Source organism: Pteropus alecto, unplaced genomic scaffold (genome assembly GCF_000325575.1).
Source record: "Pteropus alecto unplaced genomic scaffold, ASM32557v1 scaffold88, whole genome shotgun sequence".
NCBI lineage: Eukaryota > Metazoa > Chordata > Mammalia > Chiroptera > Pteropodidae > Pteropus > Pteropus alecto.
Window position 1 is genome coordinate 13,569,933 of NW_006494611.1, and position 27,726 is coordinate 13,597,658.

The 27,726-nt window shown below is 38.8% G+C and overlaps 1 protein-coding gene across 2 annotated transcripts in view; it reads right to left on the minus strand.

Moving 5' to 3' along the window:
* PLCE1 (phospholipase C epsilon 1) overlaps window positions 1–27,719 on the minus strand; it is a 291,378-nt gene extending 263,659 nt beyond the window's left edge. For both annotated transcript variants that reach the window (XM_025042246.1, XM_025042245.1), the window contains exon 1: window positions 27,572–27,719. The gene's annotated coding sequence lies outside the window, so the exon portion shown is untranslated. The remainder of the gene's footprint in view (window positions 1–27,571) is intronic.
* Between the last annotated feature and the right edge of the window lie 7 nt (window positions 27,720–27,726).

A 27,726-nucleotide genomic window follows, 5' to 3' on the forward strand; every position in this document is an offset into this window, starting at 1 on the left:
TGCACATTTGTAAGTGTGCACATCCACACCCAAACCCTACATGATATGAGTCAGTCTTTACTCTTTCATCACCACTGAATGTCTGCTGCTCCACTCCCTCCTGACCTCCTTTCTCTGAACTATTATGCTGGAACTTCCATAACTCACAAAGAAACAAAGCTTTAAAAATATTCCCAAAAGGCAGTGGTGTACTAATCTGGGTCCTTTTCTAAGACCCCAAAGATTTAACCCTTCATGACTTCTATTCTCTTTATTAGAAATGTTTCAGAGTCTGAGATGCTAGACTTGTGACCCAGAAAACCCAGAGATATCCTAATCTTTATTCTCTGTGCATATTTGATAGCAGGAGTTGACAGGTAGATAAGAAAGTCACACAAATATTTTTGAACTAATACATTGATAAGACTACCAATGTAGTAAAATGAAAGGTCACAAAAAAATTTGTCCATAACAAGTTAATTCTCAATTGTCAAACTCACAAAGAAGGAAATCCTCACTCTAAACATATTCTCTAAACAGCCTGCAGATCACCCCTTCTCTCAGAAATATGGGGTTAGAGACATTAGTAGAACATAAAAAGCTAAGAGTGGAGGTAAATAGGATTGTGATGTTCTAACAATCACAGTACTCCCTCTCCTTCACTGTAGTACAATCACAGCAAGAGATTCTGGAGTTCAGTGTGTGCACACAAGCCCATGCGCACAAAGATGCATATTTTTGATAAGACAGATGAGTAGAGAGAAAAGTGGACAGCATAAGATGGCATTAGGTGGCATCAGACCCTCCATGATTTAGTCCCAGTCTACTTTTTCCAGCTTCATTTCTGACCAATACCCTTAAGGAAAAGATATCCAATTACATTAGTCTTTTTGCCATTTATTGAACCAGGCTAGCCCTTTATGCCTCTGTGCATTTCCATTCCCCTTGTTTTCTAACTCTACTAAGAATCCATCATCCAATTTAAATGGCACCACCCCTGCGTAGTCCCCACTCCCCAGGGACTCAATGTCAGCATTAATTGCTCTCATCTGGGTTTCCTGTAGTTCTTCCTATATTTCACACTACAGCATGTCATGGCACACTATATTGCTGCTATTGATTATGTAGGGTCCCTGCATGGATTGAGAACTTCTGAAGAACAAAGAACTTGCATCTTTAAACTTGAGTTTTACAGATACTCTGCACTCTACATTCCTGGCACAGTACCAAGGCGTACCATTGGTCTCAAGAGACATTTAACTTTTTCCTTCCCTTTCATTGGTATCTGAGCCCAATCCTTGTCTATTAGGACCTGGATTACTTAAGGACTTCCAGTCTCCCAAATTCCAACCTCCTTCTGTTTCAATGCATCTCAAACAATTTTAAGAAAAATCTTCCCCAGACACTATTTTCAACACATCACTCCTTTATTTGAAAAGGAATAGAGCACCAAATTATCTAGTGTAGTAAATCCAAATCTTACCTTGATCCTCAAAAGTATCATCAATATCTTTTTTAAAAACTCCTGCAGCGACTTTGGGATTGGCTTGAATCGATAAATCAATTTGGAGAGAAATAATATCTTAACAATACTGAGGCTTCTAACCCATAAATAAGCATGATAGAGCTAGTTGGCACTAGTGCTCTGTCTCTCTCCACACAAACACACAAACACATATACGTGTGTGTGTGTGTGTGTGTGTGTGTGTGTATATACATGAATATATGTATATGTACACACACACCTATGTATATATACATATAACTTCTCTTTGCCATTTCATAACTGTTTTACTGTCATTTAAAAGCTTTGCATAAAATAATATCTAATATCTTCAGAGCTAACATTTAAGTTAAAATACCTTTATATTAACATTATTTTATATAAACAGCTAATTGTATTTTTAAAATAAAATACTATGAGCAAAATGTGCCCTCGAATTAAATTGGTTTTAAATTATATTTCGGTAAAATAATGCCTGTATGTTTATGGTTTTTATTAATATGACATACTGTGTGATAGCTGGGGCCCAGCAGCTATCTCAATTGTAGGTGATTTTTATATATGAGCAAGAAAATTTTGCAGATCCTGGAGTATGGGAGCTCTTCTTGAGTATTCTCTACATGCCACGAAAGAAAGAACTACTGTGAGGGCCAGACTTTTTTTTATAGCATGTATGTCATTTATAGAAAGCCACACAGCTGAATTGCTTGTGCTCACAGGAGGTAGAGGATGGTGGGTGTATACTATGACCATGCTGTGTAGAGGTGATGGCAGAGCCAACCACACGGGCCCCTGGAGTCTACACAGGAAGGTCAAGTCATGCTTGTTATTGCAATCTGAATATGAACTCTTAATAGATTATTAAAATAAGTAATTTTCTCATGGTTCCCCAAAATTTTTTTGTTCATCTGGAATCTTTCATGAAGGGTTGGTAGCTGGAGAGCTACCAAGGCAGCTAGAACCTGAGAAGCCATGGTTCTACAGAGCACAGAAGCCAAGAGTCTTACAGTTGCTGCCAGTTTGCTCCACAATGAATTTACTGCTTTAAAATCAACGAATAAGAAGCTGCAATATAGATTACGGGTTTGTTATAAACAGCTATAACTCAAGAACAGCCATATGGGAGAGATGCACAGGGCAAGGTATGGGGGAAAGAGGGAGGAGCTTCCATGCTGAGTGTGCCACTCTCCCCACATCTCCACATGTTCACCAACACTTAAGCTCCACATACATCCTCTTTAATTTATCTCAGCAATATTTTGTATTTATCTATATAGAGGTCTTCCACATCTTTTGTTAAATTTGTTCCTATATTAGTGCTGCTATTATAAATGGCATTATTTTACCTTTCATTTTCTGGTTGTTTGCTACGAGTAGGCAGAAATACAATTGATTATTGTATGTAGACATTATACTTATCCCTTGCTAAATTCAATTATTACTAGCAGATATTTTGTAGGTGACTTAGAATTTTCTACATAGATATCAATGTCATCTACAAATAGTTTTACTTCTTTCCAAAATGTATACCTTTTATTATCTTTTCTTGCCTTAGTGCACTGACTAGGATCACCAATTATGACGCTAATATAAGTATGAACAGCACACATCATTGCCTTGTACTCATAGTATTCAATACATCACTATCTAATAAGATATTTGCTCTAAGTGTCTTTAAATGTTCGTTATTAAACTGAGAATGTTCCTTGTATTCCTAATTTGCTGTAAGTTTCTTTTTATCACAAATGAGTTTTTCCCAATGCTTTTTCTGCATTTATTGAAATGACCACATAATTCTTCTCCTTTAATAGATTAACACGGTAAACTATTTTGATTGATTTTCAAGTAGTAAAACAATTTTGGAAATTTATAGAAAATGTAAAGAATAGAAAACTAGAGTAGCTAAAATAATTGTTAAAGGGAGAATAAATCGAATGACTTATACAACCTAATTTCAAGACTACTACAAAACTATAGTAACCTTGACAATGTGTTACTGGCATACGAATAGAAATTTAAATCAATGAAATAGAATAGAGTCCAGAAATAGTCCCACACATATACAGTCGATTGGCTTTCATCGGAGATGTGAAGGTAGTTCAATGGGAAAAGGACAGTCAATAAACGGTGCTGGATCCAAATAGAAAAATAACAAACATCAACCCCTACATCACACCATGCACAATAATTAATTCAAAATGGATTACGGACCTAAACATAAAATCTAAAACTATAAAACTCCTAAAAGAAATCAGAAAAAATCTTTATGAGTTTGAGATACAGAAAAATTTCTTAGACAAATCACAGAGGCACTTAACATTAAAAAAAAGGTTAAATAGACTTAATTGAAATTTCAATCTTCTGCTCTTTCAAAAAAAATCTCATTAAGAAACAAAAAGGCGGGACACAGATTGGAAGAAAATACTCACAATACACATACTGAAAAAGTTCTTGTATCCAAAATATATATTTAAAAACTCTTATAACTCAATAAGCACAAAACAACCCAATTTTTAAAATTTTAACCAATTTTTTTTAAATGGGCAAAAGACTTGAACGGACACTTCACAAAATTATGTGAATGGCTTATAGCAAATTGTGACATATCAACAAAATTTCTGTATAAAGAAAAGAACCTAAATCCCTTTCTCATATCAAACACAAAAGTTAAAATGGCTCACAGTCCTAAATGTAAAAGCTAAAATTATGAGTTCTGAAAGGAAATATAGGAGAAAATCTTTGCAACGATTGGCGTGTCTATTTCTTCAAATGAACACAAAACACAAACCATAAAGGAAAAACAATTGACAAACTGAGCTTCATCAAAATTAAAAATATGTGTTCTTCAAAAGGCGAGCCATAGAATGGTAGAAAAATGTTTGTTATATAAATATTTAACAAAGAGTTTGCATCCAGAAATATAAAGAACTCTTAAAACTCAAAAATAAAAAGATAAATAACCCTATTTTTAAAATTGGGCAAATGTCTGAATAAGCACAATACAAAAAGAAGAAATATAAATGACCTACAAGATCATAAAAAGATATTCAACATCATTAGTCATCAGGAAAATGTCAGTTAAAATCACAATCAATAGCACTTCATTTCTACCAGAATGGCTAAAATTAAAATGACAGGTCATCTCAAAGTTGATAAGAATGTGGAGCAACTGGAATATTGTGGTGGGAATATAACATGGCACAGCCACTCTTGGAAATGGTTTGGCAGTTTCTTATAAAGTTAAACATAAACTTACAATATAACCCAAAAATCTCACTCAGAGGAGAAAAGTAGAAGCATACATCCACAAATGGACTTGTGTGAAAATGTTTATATCAGCATTATTCATAAAAGCCCCAAATTGGAAACAATCCAAAAGTCTATCAATAGATGAATAAACTGTAATATATTCATACAACAGAATACTGTTCAGCAATAAAACAAATGATTTCCTGATTATGTAACAAACATAGATGAATTTCAAAAAACATTAGGGTGTGTGAAAGAAGCCAGACACTGAATAATTTCATTAATTTGAAGTTCTAGACCTGTGCTGTGCAATGTAATAGCCATTAACTACATGTGGCTATTAAAGTTTTAAGTAAAAATTAATTTAAATTAAACAGAATTAAAAACTCAGTTCCTCAGCTGCACTAGTCACATTTCAAGTGCTCAACAGTCACATGTGGCTGGTGGCAACTGTACTGAACAGCACAGATATATAGAGCATTTTCATCATCACGTAAAGCTCTGTAGGACAGTGCTGTTCTAAAGCACACAAAATTAAGCTATGGAGATAGACCAATGGTTGCAGGGGGCTCCTTGCAGGTGGTAGCAGGGGAGGGAGAAGGAGGAGTGGAAAGACTTTAAAATGATACAAAAGTATTTTCTGAGAATGATGCGAGTGTTCCATATCCTGATTGTGGTGCTGGTTACACAATTGTATACCCACCCAACTGTGTACTTTACAACATCAGCTTTACAGGTGAATTCTAGGCTGCATTTCAATCCCACTTGTACCCTTAGCCAATAATCCCTGAGCAGTGAACACTCAACTGTACAATATGATGTTGAAAATTTCAAATAACCGCATAGCATCAGGATAGTGAATCAATCAGTCTCAATTTCTATCTCACCTCTGCTATTAATAGGTTGACTTTAAACAATTCACTTAACCTTGCTAAGGCTTAGTTTCTATATCTGTAATATAGGGGAAAATAATAGTTTCTCATATAATCCTCACAATAATCTTATGAAGTGGTAAGCTCTCAAAAAATAGTACCTTTTATTCTTATCATTATAAAAACCTCTCCAGAGTCATCATAAATTACTTCCTGATAGAAGACCATGTTTATTTCTTTAAGTCACCTTCCAGTACAATGATAAAAGCTCAGTAAATATTTGCTCACTTATTGGTTCGTGTAGAACGAACCAATTGTATGTTAATATGTGGTATTTGTACTTTAATATGTGTTAATTTTCTAATGTCACTCAGTGCAGACAGCTAAATGATTTTTTAAGTTTTACAAGTTTACCGGGTGCTTACCACAAGTGCACAAGTGACTTTAGCACAAGTGACTTTATAAGAAGAGAAAGGCATAATCCCTGTCTACAGGGAAATCATTCATTATTATAGAGCCATAAAGAAAAAACTAAGGATACGAGCTAATATAATAAAATCTTAATTGTATAGTCCAGGCAGTTAAAAAATGGGGAAGTCATTCAATAGTGTATGTACTAATTATGCAATAGATAAAGAATGAAGATAGAGATGGTGGACACCATTATGGACTCAAGTCATCAGCAAAGACTTCCCAGAGAATGTCATGGTATATAAGAAGACTCTGCCTTGGGAAGTGATGCCAGGGAGAAAACAGAGGAGAGAGGGTGTCCTGACTGTTTCTTGGAAGGTCGTGAATTGGGCTAGCATGTAGAAGCTGCCCTTGCTAAGTACAGTCGCAGCAAAAGCATTGGAACCTCCTGGACAGGTGCTGAAAAGTTCTCATACCAGGTCAAGGCAGCATATTTTGGAAGCCTTGCAACAAAGCGGAAGAGAAAAGTGGGAAGGACCCAGAAGGCTTCCTTGAAAGCCTTGTATTACACATTCCATGCATCAAAAATATACCAGGTTTCCCCAAGCAGCCAACTGCCATTATTTAGCTAGAGTAACTTTAGCTCATGTTACAAACAATTTTAATTAATTGTTAGGCAGGCAACATCAACATACCTATTCACTAAATGTCTTTTTCAAACTGGTATTTTACAAGTCATTCCTCAATTAATGTAATTGTCTTTCCAAATAATTAAAAATACATGTGATGAAAACTAACTCACTCTGGATGAGCTAAACATAATAGAACCACTCTACTACCCTAAAACATTCTCACATTACAATCTCTCAGTAAAACGATCCTGATTTAATCAAAATAAGATATGATTCAGTTCCTGCAAACTTTTTTCTTCATGACTGTGCTTCCTGCACTCCCTCCTACCTGGATTCCCCACATCTGATATCTCACTACATTTTATCATCACACCAAGTAAAATATCTTCCAGACTAAAAAACTCTCCAGTTTCATAGAAGTTCCCCCACAAAGCCTTAGTATATGGAAAGCATTTTAAATCCACATATTTAATACATAAGATGGTCATTTCTAGCCATTTCCTTTTTTATATTTACATTATATTTAACACCAGCACCAATGAAGATTCTCAGAGGTCCACTGGTCGGCAAGCTTAAAAAATTATTCCTGTTTCTCATGGATGCTCACCAATAATATCAAATTCTGGGTAGAAGACCAAGCCAACAGCTGACTCAAACAGTTGATGTCATTCTAACATCTTGCTTTCAGTAGAGTTCAAAATGCAAATAGAACACCTCGTTAAAACTCAAAGTTCATTTTAGCTGTGCCTCTGATTTACCACTGAGAAGTCATCATCCAAAGGAAGAGAAGCAATATTATTCATATTTTTTACCTGATTGAAAAAATAATGAAGCAAACAAGTTTTTTGGGGTGGTGTTGTAGTTTAAGTTTATTTCATCTGTAATCAATACATTGGTATTTTTGCTATTTTTCAAGCGGTGTAACCCAAAGTACAGAGCTGTTTGCTGAGTCCACAATCTGAAGCAAGCAAGGTTGCTCTAACCTGAAAGAGCAGCCTTCAAGCCATTCCTGAGCCTCTGACAGAGGGTGGTGCATAGGGGTAGGGGGTACCCAGGGAGCCTGAGAGATATGCAGCTGGAGACAAGGAGCCATGATATAGCCAATCTCAGGATCTGGACATTGTAGGCTCCGCAGTACACTAATTACTCACATAAACCAGATAGAACTATACTTGGTAGGTGTGGTTGATTTTTAGTATCATTAGGTCATTATTTCAAACATCAGTTGTGATTTTTATGATGAGTTTCAGGGATAAAAAAAATAACTGAAAGCAAACTTTGGCAAGAGTTTGCTTTATACCACATTCTACACTGACTGTTTAACAAATAACACCTGTTACTTTTTTCTGATTATAAAAGTAATACATTTACTATAGAAAATTTGAGTAAAGGCTGAGAAGTATAAAGTAGAAAAGATAAGGTAAGATAATTAGGTAAGTCCTAATTTTGTTATAACTTCTTTCCAGTTTTCCCCCTATGAATATACATCTTCTACAGAATTGAAATTATACTGTATATTCCATTTTTGTCCTGCAGTTTTGTTTAGTATTATATTATCTAAAGGAATAACTTTTGGACATAATAAAAATCTACATAAACAATCCCTTTCCCAGTGTTCTAAATGTTATTTTAAAAAAGAGATCATGGAAAATTATATGGCCTGCCCCACTAAAATCATGCATAATGTCACCAGTTTGATATATTTGTAAACACTGCCCCATTCTTGAAGTATAACAGCTCCAGATCGCTTAGTCTTTCTTCCAAGGTCTAGTCGACCAAAAGGTCTGATTCATTCATTCACTTATTCAACAAATATTTTTGAACACCTGTGATGTGCCAGATTCCATGCTAGTCACCAAGTACAAATGGTCCATAAAACTACTGAGTCTAGTAGAAATTTATCAAAGGGCTATTTGCTAGGTTTAGGTGATATTCTAATCAGGACAAACAAAGCCAGGTTTAAGGGTGATCTGATCAAAACTAGCCTCTCTAATCCACTAATTTAACACTCACTTCAGCAAGAATGGTGTAGTCTTCTGTTTCCTGAACCTGCCTATTCACCCCCACTTCTGTGTCCTGTTCATTACTCCCAAGGCCCCTCCACCTTCCTTTCTTAAGAGCCACATTCTATTCAGGAAGTTTTTCTGACCAATGGCTGTAAGACTTACTCTCAAACTATTACTGCACCAACCATCCAGAACATTCTTTAGACAACTTTAACTGCTCTTGTTCCCAAGTGGAGAGATGGTAAGTATCCAGGACATGGCCAAAGCCTCGTTTATTATTTCCCACAGATAAGTACTACATACATTATACTACTAATCACCTAACCATGCTGTTCAGGAACTTCTGCATGTAAATCCATCTCTGAAAAGATTTTTCAATAAAAACATTACACCTTCTCAATTGCTGCAGGCATATGCTTTTTTCTGTTGTGTCTAGTAATCTTAGTTGCTTTCCCGCAGTAGGATGACAGCTAAAGATAAAGAAAGCACTTCTGAAATAGTAAAGTTTGATTCACTTTACTCATAACTAAGAAAACATAACTACTGCAAAGCAGTCTCTTGGGTCACTTCACCTCCTCTGTGCTACATCAAGACCTGAGATCTTCCATGCAAGGTTCCAACTTGAGCACCTCATCTATATAATCTTATTCAATCTTACAGCAACTGTGGTGAGGTACTTACTATGATCATAATTCCCAACATAGATAAGAAAACAGGTAGAGAAAGAGTAAGTATTTGCCCAGATGTATTCACCTAGCCACTGGTGAAACAGATATTCAAACCCAGGCAGCTACCTCTCCATAGCAAACCTCTTCTGTTCTGGCTAATATTCTTCCCATGAGGCTGAAACTAGTAATTCTCACATTTACATCAGCATCAGAATCACGCGGGGGACTTGGTAAAAATACACTTGCTTGAGCGCTAGCCCAAGAGGTTCTGATTCAAAAAAGGGAAGGGAGATCTGCATTTTTAATACATGCCACCCTGCACCCCCAACCAGGTGATTCTGGTACCAACTGTATTCGGACTAAACAGATATTTCATTAACAGGAGACTTTATTGATCAGGGTTGGAGGGAAGGCTTTTGTAAAATGACATTTATTTCTCCATTACCCATGATCCAACAAGGCTTTAAAAAAAAAGTGGCAGGAAGTTGTTGAATGGGTATAAAGTATCAGTTTGGAATGATGAAAATGTTCTGGCGATGGGTGGTAGTGATGGTTGCACAACCAACCATGTGAACGAATGTCATATCACTGAACTGTAATTAAAAATGGTCAAAATAGTAAAGTTGTGTATATTTTACCACAATAAATATAATGGCAGGCTGCTAATCTCTTAGCTGCCTTGGGGAAGGTGTCTCTGACATGCTCTCTTGCTGATATGGAAAGAGGAGAGGTTCAGTCCTAAGGGATCCCTTGGGAAAGGGACAACTGAGAGACACAGGTAAAGCAAAGTTGGCACTCAGGTGGCCCCTCTTCAGCTTTGGGCTGGCTGCGAGAGATTTCCTCACACACTTAAGCACGCTTTATCCCTGCCTGCCCACGGCTTGTCCCTGACATACTCATAGGTATCCATGATGGTAGAAAGAAGAGAGGAGCCAGAGGGACACTGGGGAGCCTTCTTCAGAGCTCCAGTGCTAGCTCCACCTTGGACTTCCGGCAAGTCACCCACTTCCCTCAGGGGTAATGTGGTCCATTCCTTCTCACCTTTCCAATTTCAACTCATGTCATCTCCTCAGAAAAGGCTTTGCCTGCTCTAAAGCAGCTGCTCCTTCCCCACAACCCATCACTTCCTGTAATATTACCCTGCTTGACAGTGTTCTGAGCATTTACCACCACTGGAAATTATATTTATTATTTATTTGTACACTAGTTACTTGTTGGCTTCCCTTGACTAGAACCACAACCCCTGAGAGCTGGGAATGTGCTGGTTTTGTTCACTGTCTTCTTCCTGGAGATATAGTAGGAACTCAATAAATATTTGTAGAATAAATGAATCAGCCTCATTTATTCCACTGTGTCTAATCGGCTCATTCTATCTCCCAAGGTGATTTGTATAAAAGGTCAAATGAGGTTGGGTGTGTCAGGGTGCTCTGTAAAAGGGAAGACTCTACAGAAGGTGGGGGAGGCAGTTCAGGAGTCCCTGAGGGCCTCAAGGGGCCTCTTCTGTGACCTTGGCACAGGGGTGTGAGGCCCCTCCTCACTCCTCCACTCCTCCTAGGCAGAGACTTGTCTGGAATCTAAAATGATAATGCCTCACTCAGCAGACCATCCAAACAGAATGCAAACAAATTATTTATGACAAAGTGAGGCCCCTAAGTGAGTTTTCTCCATAATGAGGCTCAAATAACAAGTCAGGGATCTGCTAGGAGGGCAAATCTAGGAAATGAACCTCGAAGGTGATCCCTGCCCCAGATCCCTTGGCTGGGAGTGGAAACAAGTGAAAAGAAAAAGATGAACCAGACTTCACGCTCCAAGCAGGGAGGACTTGAGTTGTGAGGGGCTAGGCTAGGAGAACTAGAGAGAAATACCAAGGGAAGAAATTTCCCAGCTAGCATGAACTCAGAGCCTGTATATTCCATGTCTGGGCTCAATCCCAGAGAGGTGACAGACTATCCCAGTGGAGTGGGGGAGATAGATACTAAACTGAAAACTCAAAGTCAGTGAGGTGAATCTGGCCTGGAGGTAGTCAGAGAAGGTGTTTTAGAGTAACTGGGACCTAGTCTGAATTTCAAGTACACAGAAAAGAGGGCTGGGGGAAGAGTGAGCAGCCCAAGGAAAGGCACAGAATGGAAATACCAGGTGTTGTGTTTAGGGAGCTCTGAGTAGTGAAAGCATCAGGTAATATTTGCTGGAGAATCCGGTGTGCCAGGGGACAGGTGGCGGGGCCGAAGGTTAAAAAGGAGGCTGGGAGATGTACCCAGAGAGGTGGGTATTAGACACTCTCTTGCAGGCAAGGAATCAGGGCTGTGTTTCAGACTCACTTCCGTGGAGGCTGTGTAAAGAGGAGCCCACTCATTGGTCTACTAGCCCAGAGGGCCAGTCTAGCTTGGCTGGGAGTGGAAACAAGTGAAAAGAAAAAGATGAACCAGACTTCACGCTCCAAGCAGGGAGGACTTGAGTTGTGAGGGGCTAGGCTAGGAGAACTAGAGAGAAATACCAAGGGAAGAAATTTCCCAGCTAGACTTGTCGTAATGCTGGAGGACATGGGCTGTGTATGTCATTGATTCAGGACCGCCTGTGAAATCTGCAATTGGCCGTCTTGCCCTGGGAGACTGCAGTTTCCTAAAAGCCTGGCAGAGGTGCACAGTTGCTGAGTCAGTGCTGAATGGAGGGAAGAGGAGAAAGAATCAGTGTAATGCTCTGCATTTTAGCCCAAAGTGGAACCTCCTCTGAGCCCTAGGTGAAGGCAGCAGAAAAGAAGGCAAATTAGGGCCCTGGTGTTTTGCCTCAAATACTTTTGCCCCAAATATATTCATGAGACATGCTATGGTTTCGAGAATCAAAGGCAGAAAAACGAGAGGTGGGGGGAAGGGAGGGAGGAAGGGAGGGAGGGAGGGAGAGAGAGAGAGGGAGGAAGGGAGGGAGGGAGGAAGGGAGGAAGGGAGGGAGGGAGGAAGGGAGGGAGAGAGGGAGAGATGGAGAGACGGAGAAGCAGAGAAACGGAGACAGAGACAGAGATTGCCTTGGGATAAAGCAGGTGCAGAGGAGGGCTCTCCTTCCTTTCCTTTCCTACCTGTCCTTTAATGGAGCTGCCTCAATCCCATGCACTCAGAGAAAAGGAAACAATATACAGTTTCTCACAGATGGGATATATTTTCAGAGACTCCCAGGTGAGAAATTTAAACTCTGTATATTCATTTTGATATTTGTTAAAAAAAAAAAAATGTTCTCAAACCCAACCCATCCCTCTCCAAATCAATCACTCCAACATTGGTTTGAACCTGGGGATCTAGGTGCAAGTCCCCATCTCATTAGCATACATGCACTATTTCCCTTTCTCCCACTACTTCCAGTTCCTCCAGCTTAATGATGCTGAGACTCTTGTCAAGGTTAAACATAGCAAGTGGCTGGGCCTGACACAGAAATTCCCTGTCATAAGGTCAATACAATAGCATATTAGTAGTTGACCTCTAGTGGGTGAGAGGTAGTAGAGCACACTTCAGTCATCCACCTGTTTCCATCCTGCAAAATCTAGACAAATAGTTCCGCCTCTCTCATCTACTTCTGCATCCCCACAAAGAATAAGATCTCCTTCCCCTACACCACCATAGCATGTCAACTTTAACAAGTAGCATTTTCTGCCTGCCTTCTCCCTTAGGTACTTCTCGTTGCCTCTAATAGCTTGTAAATTCCTAGTTGGCTATTTACCAACATATCCCAGTTTCTGCTGGACGGTCTCCTATACACTGCAAACAATCAACACCTATAGGATAGACAGACGCAAAAACAAGGTATATTCTATCAACAAGGGAATGATTAAATAAAACATGGTACATTCATATCCAGGAACACAACTTTTTTGTTTTTATGACTTAAAAATAGATAAATTTACCTGGAAAGAGTTCCATAACATATTGTTTCATTTTTTAAAATAAAAATAAAAAGGACAGAACATATTACTAGCTCACTTATATAAAACACACACAAAATTATATCTTTATATGTATGTGTGTGTATAACTGTATAAATATATAGAAAAAAGTTTGTAAGAACATCTACCAAAACTAGTAACAGTGATCACTTCTAAAGAAGAAAGTCGAATTGGACAGGGATTGAAGAGTTTTTACTTTATCTGTAGTGTTTACATTCTTCACAATCAAGAATGTATTGATGTATTACTTGTGTAATTAAAAATAAATCAAAAATATAATTTTTATGAGATTTTTTCATCCTGTAGAACTTTGCTTTAATGAGTTAAAATACAGAGCAAGGCAATGGAACTAGTCCCACTTGGGCAAGGGTTTGTTTATCCTCCTTATCTCAAGTTAGAGCCAACAATACTAATGATTCTGAATAGCACTGGCCACTCCCTGGCCATCCCATCCCCTCCCACCTGCGGCTTCAACTATCACCTCTCTGCGGATGACTCCCAAATGCCTCTTTCCAGACACAGCCTCTCCCTCAAGCTACAGCCCTTACTTTCCAGTTTCCTGTTAAATAGAGCCAACACCCCATGTACAAAACCAGACTCTTGTCTTCCCTCCTTTCCCTAATTCATTTCTTCCACCTAACTTCCTCCTTCTTATTAACTGCCACCTCTTTTTTCCCAGGAACCCAGAAAGGAAACTGCCTAGTCATCAATAATCCTCTTTAGCCACACATGCACCCAGTTGTCATATACTGATGAGTTTTCTAAAAAGTTCTTCCTAAATGTTAACTCCCTTTTGTTGCTATTGACACCATCCCAGTTCAGATCCTTTCTGTCCTTCAGCTAGACTGGTGGAATCCCTTCTAAATGGTCTCCTTGCCCCTGCCTGCTTTGATCCACCTGCTGGATGCCTGAATTCCCATTTGGTGAAAGCCCAACATTCCAGCCTGTTGAGGTCATTCTGAGCCTCCATTCCATTACCTATTGTATTAACTATCTTCTCAATTTTGAGTCATCTGCAAATTTGGGAAATAAGACTTTATGCTTTCATCCAAGTATCTGATAAAAATGTTACAGTGGGCTGAGCCAAAGATAAGCCTCTGGACTACAGATCTCTTTTTCAAGGGAATACAGAGCTTATCACTGGAGGGAAGAAGTAACTTAAAAAGAAAATTAGTGTTAGATACTTTTCATATACCACCTCATTTATACCTTACAGCAATTCCTGGTACAAGGTATTGTTATCCTAATTTTAGAGGTTTTTAAACTGAAGTTGAGAATGATTGGGTAATTTGTGAAATGCCTCACAGCCATTAGGTGGTAGAGTTTTTATTTGAACCCATATCTGTTGATTCCAGAACTCATGATTTTTCCACCACACCACTGGAACCTTTCATGGATCTTCACCTTCTAGAAGATAAAATACACACCTCTTAATCTGCATTGAAGGCCTTCCACATTCTGGCTTTAAACCTATCTTTGTAACAGCAGAGATAATACCATGTGTCAAACACAATAATCATGTTTTACATGCTTTATTTCATTTAATCCTTACCACAAACCTATGAACAAAGTACTATAATTATGTCTATTTCATGATTCTGATACTGATGCATACTGAGATTAAAAATAGCTTAAATCTATAAAAATCTATAAATCAAAGATTATCTCAAATAATTTTTAAAAAATAGCTTAATAAAGTTTACCCAGCTTGTAAAAACAGCAAAGCTGGGTTTCGAACTGGGGTCTGCCTGACTAAAGAGATATTTAGGAGATAGGAAGTTCCACTCATATAGTCAATCAACGTGTATTTATTGAGCACCTCTGTCACAGGCTCAATATTGTGCTAGAGATGAAGATAATGGAAGTGAACACCAACAAAATTCTTGCCCTTGACTTCATGGAGCATATGCTTTATTGGGAAAGACAGACTTTAAAATGGAAGGTAGCAGAATGAGGAGAAACCTCCACTGCTAAGAAACCATGGACTGAGTGGGGGTGGCCTCAGATTGTTGAGGTTTCTGGTCTTGGCAAGTGGGTTGATAAAGGTTCGTTTCATTGTGATGGGGAGCATGGGAAAAATAGGTTAGGGAAAAGACTGAGTTTAACTCGAGACACTAATCTTGAGGAGATGTCACACGGGCAGCTAGATAAGCAGGCAAGACCTCAGGAGTGAAAAGTAGGCTGCAGAGAGGCCTGGAGTCACTGATGTAAAGGGTAAATTTAACTCATGGAGATGGATGTCAAAACTATAAGGAACCCCAACATAAATGTGGGGCGAACAAAGAAGACCCTGCCCACCTGGCCAACTAAAGCTCTCCTGTCAACAAGCCTTCTAAGGATTGGTTTACCTCTTCCCAGGCAGAAACACCTTTCCATCAAGCCACGCCCTGCCTCAATCAAGCCATTGCTCTGCACCAGAAAACTCCAGCCCACAGCTCCCTCTCCTGGACTCAAGGCATTTGACAGCTGGCCCAGGACACATTTTGGTAAGGACAGCGAAAATTTCAGGTATTTGTACACTGTCTCACTAATAGGACTGAAAGATGTTTAATGGCAAATCCTGGGTATAAAATTAGGAATGCAGTCAACATACTCTTCTTTACAGAACCAACCAATAGTACTCAATTTCAAGAAGAGTAATAAAGCAATAAATCAGCAGCAGAGCATTTATATGAACTAGTTACTCCAGATGAACCTGAATGCCTTCCTCAATACAAAAGTAACCAATGTCCTGGGCATTCTCCCAAGTTTTCCCCTGAGCCTCTACCCTGAATAGAGCCAGTCACAAGGTGAGCATTTGCTGCCTCTCCTTGTGCATTCTTTTCTAGTCCTTGGAATGTGCTGCCTTCAGTCCCAGGAGCCCTTGTTTCCAGAATCCTTCAAGTTGAAAAGAAATTTCTTCGGAAAGGAAAAAAACAAGGACAAAAATGTTTTACTAGAGAAAACACCAGGTAGGAGCAATAGAAGCTTCTTTCCCATGAGTCGAGTCACGGAGTTTTAATTAAGCCCCTTCAATAAAATATTGTCAAAATTTACAAGTTATAAATGGTTCTTTATTCATGTTTGATATTACTTATCCATAAAGAAAGTAAATGTCTGAAATATTAAGAGAGAGAGTGAGTAACATCTTTTTCCAAAAACTGTTGGAATTATTAGGTTCTCATGTATATTATCATCTAGCTCAGATAAGTTCAGGTGGGCAGTAGCTGGGGGGATCTTGCTCACCAACATCTCTTATCAGCCAGCATAGTGCCATTTAGGAGTGACTCGAAATGACTGCTGAATGTATGAGTACTAAGTGGATGAGAAGAGAAAGTTGGGAAAAAACAAAATTGTAAGAAAAAAGGGACAACATGTAAGCAGCAAGAGAGGAAGAAAGCTAAGATCAAAAGACAACTAACCACCTCCTTATATCTTAGTCTCAGATTCTCCTGGTTAAACGCAAACTTAAAGTATTTGCCATTTAATATTTTTAAGTCTTATAACTGCTTTCTCTCTTCCTTTCTATATGCCTTAGAAACACTTTTTAAAAATAAAAAACCTTTCACCTAAACTAAGACTTGACATTGCTTTGACTACTATTAGATTCTAAGGTAACGTTGCAGCTCAAGCTTTGGCTTTTAGGTTTGCTGCCCTGCTGTTTAACATCCCATTACTTGATAAAAAGATCCACATTTCGTGCCTGGGATCCTCAAGGATGGTACCTAACCCTTTAATAGTAATTCTGTCTATCTTATGAGGAGCACAAAGAACTGAGAGTGTCCCGGTTTAAAAAAAAAAAAAAGACATTCTAGTTTCATCTTACAGGATGAGCAAACTTAGAGACTACTCTTGATTAACAGTAAAACTTCCTTCGAGAGTACAATCCCCAGTTAACCAATCTACGGTGGGCGCTGTATTCTCCCTATTCTCTCTCACATAGAGTGTCCCCAACTCCTCATTCCAATTTAAGCTAACCCTGTCACTCTCAAGAAAGTGCAGGGGTCTCCTGAAATTCAATTTATGCATATCCAGGAGCAGGGAGCTAATTTTAATACAAGGTTTTGATGACCACGGCTAAAATAAAGCTAATTTTTAAAAAATCCAAAGTAAAATCTAAACAGGTTCTAGATTAATCTCTATTTTAGAGATATAATTTATTAACAAAATGATAACAAACAGCCACAACGAGATTTCAAACATACTTTAATGACAGAAAATTTGTTAACACATCATCAGGTCAAATGTGAAAAAAAGCATAGAAACATCTCAAAGATTACATTTCTGGCATTTTAAAAAATTAAACTTTTAATTTTAAAAATCTATGACTATAAAATTACTTCCTCAAAGTGATTTTAAGCCAACATCATACTTACGAGTGAATATGAAAAGCATGTCTATTAAATTCGGGAATAAAATAAAAAGGTTTATTATCCTCACTCTTTGTTATTAATGTCCAGGAATTTCTGATTTAAAAGTGAAGTAATCATTATTCGTGGACAACACAATTCTCTATCTAAAAAGCTAGGAGAATCAGCTAAAAATTAAGTGGATTAAATAGAAAATATTTTTTAAAAATGAGTAAGAAATATATAATTAATATGAACACTACTACAAAACTTAACAGAGATATAAAAGAATTTGAGTACATTAAGAAATATGCCAGTATGGAAAGACTAACTACTGTAAACATATTAACTCTTCCTGGATTATTATATAGATTTATTATAATCCCATGAGGTATCACAATGGATTTTTGAGATTGTGACAAAATGTCTCAAAATTTAATTTGCAAAAATAAGCAAAGAAAAATAAATATCTGAATAATTATAATGAGAGAGATTTGCTCTATGTGATATTAATATATGTTATAAAGCTAATATAACTAAAACAATGTGATACTCATTCAAGAATTTACAGATAAATATCTTAGGCCTAAAACTGACTTTAAAATATACAAAAATGAGGTTAGAAATCATCTAGGATTATCCAATAAATATTTAAGGCAATTATATAAAGAATATAAATATACACATGAGTAAATAAACATGCTATTAAGATTAAGTATTTAGAAAACAAGTTAGGTCTTCAACTCACCATATTTACAAAAAACTGATTTCAAAGGAAAAGGTGAATATAGCTAAAAACTTTAAAAGCTAAAAAATAAAGTTAATCACAGAAAGTAGAAAAAGACTACAAATTTGAAGGCCATGGAAGTAATCATTGGGGAGGACAAAGATTTGTCTGCCATATGAAGATGAAAATGTTCTTTACGTTAAAAACATGAAAAATAGGATATTTTATCACCATTTATACATAGTATCCCATAGTGGGAATAAATCACTTAATTATAATTAACAAAGTTAAGTGAAGAAGCAAATTATAAAACATGTAAGCATGATCTCAGTTTGGGAAACAAAAAAAAAACAACTCTAGAAAACTATGACCCAAATGTTAGTAATTACTCTTGATGACAGAATTGTGCGTGACTTCAGACTTTTTCTTTATTGTGCTTTTCTTTATTTCCCAAATTATCCAAAATTAACTTGTATTATTTCGTAATCAGGAAAAAGTGCTAGTTGAGAAAAACAGCATTGAATGACAAAGATAGGAAAATGCTTACAAAAAAGCATGATAAAAGGCATATTCTTAATTCATTAAAGAAACCTCAAGTAAAATAAGACAAATGGACAAAGGACACATTTAAATAATTAACAAAGAGAAAGCAAATTTATATGTCTATTTTTCTATTTCTAATAATCAAAGAAATGCACATTCAAACTATAAAATATCAAGTTTTGCTTATAAAACTGGCAAAAATAATAAAAATGAGAGATATCACAAAACCAGTATCTCAATGACATAACACTGGAAAGATTATTGTAGTACATCATTAGAAGAAGTACGAATTGGTACAACCTTTTTTGGAGAGCATCTTGGTAGTATGTATCAGGAGCCTTTAAAAAAGTTCTATACTTTGACCCAGTAATTCCACTTCTAGAACTCTGTGCTGAAGAGTTAGAGATCTGGACAATGGAGAGTTATTTAAATAGAAAAATATTGCAGATCAACAACTGAAGTTCCAGCCATAGGGGAAAGGGTAATCCCTCTGTTAGAGTGAGACCCAGCCACTGAAATCAAGGTTTGGAAACAGTAAATGGCATGGGAACATCTTAATGATGGAATATTAAGCAAAGAATCCCAGATCCACAATTGTGTGTTATGTATCTACTGTGTGATCTCAATTTTTGTTTAAAGCAAACAAAAGTCCCAGTTCTGCCACTCTCCAGCTAGGTAGCTTTGGTCAAATCCTTGAGTCACTCAGGAGACCAGTTCCTTCAACTCTAAAAGTCAGAGGGCCGAACTTGGACCCCCTCCCTTCTAGCCCTCAATTCTATTATTGGCTGTCATAGCATACAATAAAAAAAGTAATAAATGAATCATAAACAGACGCATAATGTCTGTATTAATAATTAAAGGATAAAATAGTAGTTGTTAAAATACATTTTGTTTTGCGTTAAAGATACTTTTTAAAATTAATACCTCCTAAATAGTGATATATTTTAAACCTGGCTGTTCAGATAGTGATAATTCATTAGAAATACACAGCATAGAAAAACTTTCCTATCCTCTGTAACTAATAATATCTGGGCCTGCCAGCCTGAATCGGGAACACACTTCACCTGTTGTCAGCCATCCCATGACTTGGCGTTGGTGAGGCCTGGCCCATTCTCAGTCAGCACAGAGCAGTCAAAAAACCGAGATCCAGGCAATGTCACAGGAGAACCCACAAGGCTGCCTGACTGTTATGTTGCACTTGATGGTCCAGGAAAGTTGTTTTTTGGAGTTCTTTTTGCACATTTCTATAGCTTCCATGCATATAGCTTAAGAAGTTCTTGCCTTCTTCTCTTAGACTAAAATAATAATTGAGCATGTTTCTTTCACAACTGCCTCAAGCTTTACCAATCCTTCCCACTGTGAATTTTAAAACTATGCCAGAGGCTCAATGGAAGAAAAACCTCAAGCACAGTAAACCAGGCTGAATTAGGGACTAATTAGCCTGCTGAGTAGCAGAGAAGTGAATCGGGAATCTGCTCAGACTCCAGCAGTTAACAAAACTGCAGACCAAGTGAGGCTCATGCTCTGCTCTGTCATCCAAATTCATTCTGCCTTTAGGGAGAAAAAAGGAATACAGTTTCATGCCAAAATATTTAACTTCTTTGAATTTTATCCACCTCTTTGAGATTGACAAACCAGGCTATTAAAGAGTGCTTCAGTTCTTCCAGGCAAACATTTCATAGGTGAAATTATGTTCATCAATGAAATCTGAGTTCATGTTAATAATAATAACAAATGAATTGAAACTTTCTTTAGAAATGACAGTAACGTGAACCAGTTCCAGTGATATCCAAATTAAACTGTGTTATATGATATTTTAATCCCAGATGTGTATAGTATGCACTTGGTCACATGTGTTTTTCCCAATGATTTTTTTTCCATTCCCTGGATTTTCCATAGTCAGTGATATTATATAGTTTAAACCTAAAATGAAGTCATCAAAATAGTCTCTCCTTGCTTCTGCCCCTTCCTTAATTCTGAATACAGCAACCTTACCACTATATTATTATAATGTAGCTGTTCCTACAAAGACATAAAAATACATAAATGCTCACATGTTGTTACAGGTCTGGACTTGTGTGTATGTGCAATCAGTGCCTCTGTAGGGACACCTTCCAGTATTTTTATAAATGGAGCACTTTTCATTGGAGCCACCACATAGCAGATCACTCCACAGAGCTGGCAGCAATACCACCGCTAAGTAAGTCAAATGGCACTGTTTGACCAATATCCCTGTTAAACTTCCTGTTTATGTTTATGTTTATGTTTTGTTTTGTATTATTTTCTCAAGCCCTAAGAGTAGAAGGGAAAGGATTCAAGACTATAAGTCTGCATTAGAGACCAAATGTCTTAGAGAAGGAGCAGGGAGAAGACTGGAGTTTCAGTCTGCTCCTACTTCCTGCCCGCTACAGCTGGCAGGCAGGGGAGGAAAGGAGAAAAGTCCTCCGGGACTTCCTGGCAGAAGCAGTGGGGCCCCAGGAAGGTCTCATGGGTAGAGGCTGCATCGCTGCACCTGAAGTCCCCTATGGTCAGGGATGATGGGCATTTCAGTGGCAACCAGGCAAACAGAGAGGAATAATGAAAGTTAAAACCCCTAGCTACAGCATCACCAAAAAGCAGAACCCTGTGAAGACAAGAGGCTAGATTCTTACTCTGCCACTTCATTGGGAAACTCAGTAATAATAAAAATGAAGATCATTTAGAGCTAGTGTTTATTGAATTATTACTATATATCAGGCACTGTTCTAATCTCTTTACATGAATTAGCTCACTTATTAGGTAGGTTTAACTATTGTCCTTTCCATTACATAGAGGAGAAAGTTCTGTTCTTAAACTCCTCTCTTTGTCTCTCTAGCAATAGAACCCCCTCTTTCATGCAAAATTTAAGGCAGAACTCCAATATATAAAATGAGTAAGAGCAGGGCTGCTCAGTAGGAGCAGGACAAAGGGCTGAGATTCTCATCTCTGTCACCCAGCAGAGGCCCTGAACACTCCTGGAACACGGTTTAAAAACCCCTTGTCCAAACCAATATCACTGAATTATGTGCTTGAGGAAACAAAAGAAACACAACTAGAAAACCAACAACAGCCAGTTAAACCAAACAAAAAAAGAAAAAATACCCCACCCCACCCCACCCCCCAATAGCAGTCACAGAGGCACCTTACAATCTGGGCCCTGACACTAATCATCTCAAGTTTGAGTATTTGAGGGGCCAGAGGAGGTGGAATTCAGGGCTGGAGCAGAGAGTCAGGAATGAGGCAAATCCAATAAACAGGCAGAGGTGGGAAGCAGAGCCAACAGGGCACTAGGGCCAGCGGTCTGTGGTGAGTGAGGGAGGCTGCTGTAAGAACAGAGGTGGGAGCATGAGAGGGAGGCTAGCACAGGAACTGCTCCCAAAGCCAGCGTCCTCTGCCTTCAAGCTGTCCACATATATTATATGAGATAAAAAGAGCAAAAACTTACCAACTACTTCAATTACCAGTTGTCTTTTGGGGGAAGAAGGGGAACTACATTGCTCTTCTCCTCTCCGATTAAAATACTGCTTTTTCCATACATATAGTAGCTTACCATTTGGTAGCTGATATTGTCAGACTTAACACATCAGTGTCTGCCATTGGGAGTAGCTTGGGAAACAGTTAAGAGGGCCAGACTGCTTGGATTCATATTCCAGCTCTATCCCATACTAGCTTCATAAACTTGAGCAACTTACTTAACCTCTCAGTGCCTCAGTTTTCTCTTCTATGATATGCAGAGAATAAAAGATCAGAGTTCCTACTTCCTGCTAGGAACTCTGATTCAGAAGGTTGTTGTGAGGATGACAGGTTAATATATACAAAGTACAGAAAAGAGTACCTAGCAAAGTCTGCACTAAATGCTGCCTATTATTGATCTCTTATTTTGCTAGCTTTCATTTCACTCTTGACCATATTAGTTTCCCATTGGTGCTGTGACAAATTGCCACAAACTTAGTGGCTTAAACCGTACATATTTATGATCTTGCACTTCTGGGGGCCAGAAGTCTAAAATGGGTTGGCAAGGCTGCATTTCCTCTGGAGGCTCTAGAGAAGAATCTTTTTCCTTCCTTCTTTCAGCTTCTAGAGGTGGCCTGCATTCTGTGGCTCAGGACTCCTTTCTCACATTACCCCCTACTTCCTGCTAGGAACTCTGATCTTCTTGTCTTCTTCTTCCAAGGAACCTCTGGAACAGATTGCGCCCACCAAAATAATCCAGGATAATCCTCTGCCTCAAAATCTTTAATTTAATCACATCTGCAAAGTCCCTTCTGTCAGATAAAGTAGCATATTTACAGGTTCTGAGGATTAAGATTTGAACACCTTTGAGAAGCCATTAAAATTATTCAGCCTACCACACATGCCTCTTCAAAGCCTACAATTACAGACTGGCAAGATTTAAGTGGTCCTAGAGGAAAAAACTAACAAATATTTGTAGCTAACTTTTTGAGCACTGACTATGCCTGGCACTATACAAAGTGCTATAGGTGAATTATCTTACTTAGGTCTCATAACAACCAGATAACCAGAAAGGTTAATTGCATGCCTAAGGTTGTAGAGCTAGTAAGTGGCAAAGCCTATGGAAACCCAGGTAAATTTGATTCTAGGGCCCCTGTAGGTACAGGAACAGACTAACTTGGTCCTATACCTTAAGCCATTATAACCAGGGGGCATCATGACCATTAGTAGTCTTAAAGACTGTGCCATAAGAGGTATACACACTCTCGAGGTACAGAGAGACAGGGGTGCTGCAGAGCCCCACTAAAAGATCCACACGGGTAGCTGAGCATTCATAACATTTTCTTATACTCAAAGTAGAAAACTTAGGGTTACTCAAGAATTTATACAAATGGAGATATGGACCAAAAATCCATGGATGGACCACTTAGGCCTGCCACTATGTGGAGAGAGAGAGAAAAGTCCATTGCTGACCCAAGACTAGCCCTGCAGTTCTAGTCTACCTCCCAAAAGAAGAGTCTCCCTTGGAGAAACTTCCAGCTGAGTCAGATTGATCCAGGTCCTCTGAAACCATACCAGGAAGTCTCAGAACCCAAAAGTCAATATACACCAGAACCAAACCATCCACTGCCTTCTACCCCACAACAGTTAGGAGTATACAAACTGCCATGTGCCACAGGTTTTAACAAGCACCAGTGGCTTAACCAATGCCCACAATGAATGACCTCTTACTTACCAGTTTTTACTCAGAGAATGGCTCAAAACTGTTATTGACACAAGGTGAAAAGGGGCAAGATAAACAATTGCTAAGCATACCGGTGATAGTGGTTTAACTATTCATAGTATTTCAAAACCTTAATTGCTAAACAATTTAACCATAGCCTTATCTGAAACTTTCTAATCAAAAGAGTTAAAGCTATTTGGTTTCACCCAGCCAAAAAAGGGTCAGTCATTTGTTTTGGGTGATGGGCCCAGAGGCTGATGCACAGTGGTCAAGCGAATGAAGTCTGGAGCCAGCCTGTTTTGAATCCTGGCTCTGGCACTATATTGTTGAGACTTCATGCAAGTTACTTTTAGCCCTGTAGTTCCTCAGTTTTTCCATTTTTAAAATGAGCATAATAACGAAGGTCCATACTCCCTTGTTCAAAACCAGAAGTTTTTTAGCTTTTGTTAGGGTAGCCAGTACATATGCCATACCCTGTAGCTGGGATGTATAGCAAATATGTCTAAACCACATTTTTCAGAGGTTTTTTTTTTTTTTTGGAATTGCTGGTAAGGATAACAGATCTCTGGTACTTACTGCTTAATGTTGCTGTTAGTATTAAATGAATGAATAGATGTAAGGTGCTTAGAACACTGCCTAGCATGTAGTAAGCACTATGTAAGTATTACCAATAACAACAGCTACTATTATTGTCATCTAAATAGACTTACTAGGGGACTATAAACAGAAAAATATTAATTTATGACTAAATTTGGTTTGAAAATCCATACCCTGGAGATTAATAGGCATTAACCTTTTAGAACGATATTCCAGGGCAGGATTTCTGAGATGACAGACATGTTCTATGTCTTCATTGTCCAGTATGGTAGCCACTAGTCACATGTAACTATTGAGCATTTGAAATGTGGCTAGTTTATTTTATTTAATTCTAACTAATTTCAATTTAAATGTAATAGCCATGTGTGGCTTGTGGCTACCATATTGGACAGCTGTAGAGGGCTAGGTTCCAATCTGGCCCATAAAAATCTATTTAAACCATAACAAAGATGAAGTAAAGCATTAATAAAAACAAGCCTGAATTCCGCACCCCAGAGCAGAAAGGACCACATGACATTAAAAGAATTTTGTCTTCCTTTCCAGGCCCCATGGTTGGCCCATAGCAAAGTACATCTTTGACATGTTCATTCTCAACATCACATCTCCAACTCTCCTCTTAGGGACCCAATATAACTGGGCTACATGCTTCCCTAAGTCCCTATCAACACCTACCAGCCTTTCTACAGGAACACCATGCCCCCCAATCACCTGCCTTCCCTCTCTCCAACTTAATTCCCACTTACTCAATGCCAAGATCTCAACCAAATGTTGGGAAGAAAGCAACTTGATCAAACAAATTCACACTCTAGCTGTTATCGTTTTTTCTGGCTTCTTCCCTGCTTCCCTTCTGAATCCAGAAGCTCTAAATTGTTGTGTTCCCTGGATGCCCCTCCCCAAACCACACCAGAGGTAGCCCAGGTAGAAGAGAAGGAGCCCCCACCAAAGCAGTTGTCCTACACAGGCTGCTTGCCAGCCAGGTGTGTGGAAGGCAGGGACTGCAACACACAAACGTGAAGCCGCCTCACTCTGTGCAAATATCTCCTCTTGCCCAGACATGGGAAACATTCCCTGCTCTCTGCTTTAGAAAACATGATACACAATTCTCTTCAATGTTGATTCATTCATTTAGAAATTTGTAGGTAACAAACTGCACATCAAATGAATTTTTTAAGGTATACAACGAAAGCCCGGAGAAGACTGTGACTAAGGCCAGTTGCAAACAGAAAACAAACAAACAAAACCAACCACTTCATTGGAATCTAGCTTCACCACAACCCACTTGAGCCTAGAATTTTTAATGACACAGGTCAACCTTGGAGCACATCCAAGAAGCTTGTTACTAGAAAGACTGGAAGAACATCCCTCCAGCTCAATCTCACCTCTTACTTGATCCCAAGGCATAAACCAAAGATGATTATTATGCATGGCTCCTGGGTATATGGAAAATTCCACCCCCCTTGTAAATGGAGGACAATGAGAATGGTAAATAGTACGTTTTTCTCTAAATCCTTTCAATTATATCCTCTCCTTCTCCCAAGCAGAGATTTGTATTGAAAAATGAGTCAACATTTAATACCAGCCCATAATTATTTCTAGAAGGCCTTCTAGGTACCAGCACTGTGCCAAGAAAGCCACAGTCAATGCCTTCAGTGGAGAAAAATGAGATGTCTACATAAATAACTCTCAAAAGAGGCAGAGAGGAGAAAAGTCAGAAAGGTAAAATGCTGTAGGAATCAGAGCAGGGGAAGGCTGACTATTTAGGGTTGGGGTATCAGGAAAGACCTCACTGAAGAAACAAATCTCAGTTGGAAGGCTGGTTAAGATTTAGAGTGGTGAAATGGGGGCAGGAAGGGCATTCCGGAAGAGAAAAGAACGTTCTAGATGACAGCATCGTCAGGCATTCTTCAGAAAGTATTTGTGAAGACAGGGCTACATACAGTATCCAGAGATTGTCCACTTCCCCTTCTCCCCCAATGACAACTGGGCTTCTGGAGGGTCACCTGCATCCACCTCCCAAGGCAGGCTCTCAAAAATTCCCCCTGGTAGGGTCCAGCATTCTCAACCTCTGCTGTGCCCATTCTGCGGCAGCGGCCCCACCCTATCCCTACCAAGGGTTCCTACCAGAAACACAAGGAAACACACTAATCTTGCAGAGATCTAAATGATCTACTGACAAGTTCTATATGATGCAATTAAAATTATGAACGGTGTGAAAATAAAACTTCAATGAAGTGAATCCTACTTAACATCTATTCAGGAAGCTCACTATTTAAAAAGATGCTCATAAATCTTTAAATGATTAATCTTTATTACACTGAATAATTGGTTGAATTAGTTGAACCAACCGTCTCATGGTTTAAATACTAGGCAAGGGGGAGGGGAACCCCATAAATTTACACTGTGCATTTAACATTGGCCACCATGGAGGACTTCTAGCTTTAGGTTATTCATGATCACAGCACTAAAGGACTTTAAGAAAAAAGACGTAGCCATACTTCTGATTACCACTTCAAGTGAGGCCCGGTCCAATACTGTATTTTCTAGGACTTGATGTAGATAAATCTCTCCAGGAACAATCTCTTGGGCACCTTCTTTGAAATACTGTTGCTAGGTACTGCCACGAAAAGATCTTATACTTTTCTTCTCTGTACCGGCCACCTCCACACCGTGTACAAAATGAAGTGGGGACCTGAGGCAAACATCTGAAGCAGAGAAGGAGGCACTTTCCAGGGCGAGGGCTGGCCTGCGTTCCCCCGGGAGCTGCCTGCCTCACTTCTCCGCGGGTTGGGGTCGGAGGGAGGGGGCCACACTTCCGCCAGGTACGCGGAGCCAGGCGACCGCCCTTGGCGGACCTCCTGGATTCAGAGAGAAGTCCATCTCTCCCCTTCTCCCATCCTCACGAACCGAGCTACATAACAGGGTCGTTTCCTCACCTTTCCTCCTATGGCCAGTCGCGTCGGAGTCTCCCAGCGCAGCGTCCTCCAGGGACGCGCCTGTCGCTAGCGGCGTCGGGTGTCCCGGCTACTGTGTGTCAGCGGCAGAGCGGCAGCCAGGAGCGCGCGAGAACCAGGCAAGTGCCCGGGAGGCG